Source organism: Galeopterus variegatus, unplaced genomic scaffold (genome assembly GCF_000696425.1).
Source record: "Galeopterus variegatus unplaced genomic scaffold, G_variegatus-3.0.2 Scaffold11324, whole genome shotgun sequence".
Lineage (NCBI taxonomy): Eukaryota > Metazoa > Chordata > Mammalia > Dermoptera > Cynocephalidae > Galeopterus > Galeopterus variegatus.
Genome location: NW_007737435.1, coordinates 2,639 through 3,642, shown reverse-complemented (window position 1 = coordinate 3,642; position 1,004 = coordinate 2,639).

Sequence of the window (1,004 nt, the reverse complement as noted above, 5' to 3'; positions counted from 1 at the left end):
GAACCCTCGGGCAGGAGCGCCGCCGCGCTTCCCAAGCGGCGCACTATCCAGTGCACCACCGGGCTGGCCCCAAGAATACACATATTTTCATCTACAATACTACATGGTAAAAATAAAACAATACCTATTTGCCCACTATATGAACATCTGGCGTGCCTTTTCACAGTTTAAAACTGTAAACAAATTTTAGACCCAGCTTACAGGTGTATTTTTGTAATTATTTTTATTACCCTCTGTATTTGCATACCTGTAGGAGTACTGAAGGTTTTCCCATTTTTTTACATTTATAGTTTTTCTCCAGTTGAGTCCTTTCACGTCTAAAAACAGACCGATGACAACTAAAAGATTTCTCACATTTCCTACATTTATAGGCTTTCTCTTCACTGTGATTTCTTTGATTTTTTTTAAAAAGGTTAGAGATCAATAAAGGCTTCCTCACATTCCTTCCCATTCATACGGCTTCTCTCCATAATCCTGATGCTCACAGGATCTGTGTTCAGTGTGAGACCTGATATGCCTGCTAAGGGATGAATTATGAACAAAGCCTTTTCCCCACACTCTGCATTCAGCGTTCAGGTGGTTTTACTACAAGAGGAGTTTGTTTGTGGTTTTTTTGCTCAGATTAAGATTTGAAATCCGGGGCCGGCCCGGTGGCGCACTGCTATAGTGCGCTGCTTGGGAAGCACGGTGGCACTCCCGCCGAGGGTTCGGATCCCACATGCAGACCGGCCGCTCACTGGCTGAGCGAGGGGCGGGAGCAACACTGAGGGTTGCGATCCCGTGGCCGGTCCCAGTCCGGTACGGGTGCGACACTGAGGGTTGCGATCCATTGCCGGTCACGAAAACAGACAAAAAGGAAAAAAAAAAAAAGATTTGAAATCCGGCTGCGGTTTTCTCCGCACTGCCTACCTTCTTTACTTTGTCTACCATATGACTTCTGTAAGAAATGAGAAGCACAATATTAATGATATTTTTAGCAACAATTTTATATTTATTAATAGGAA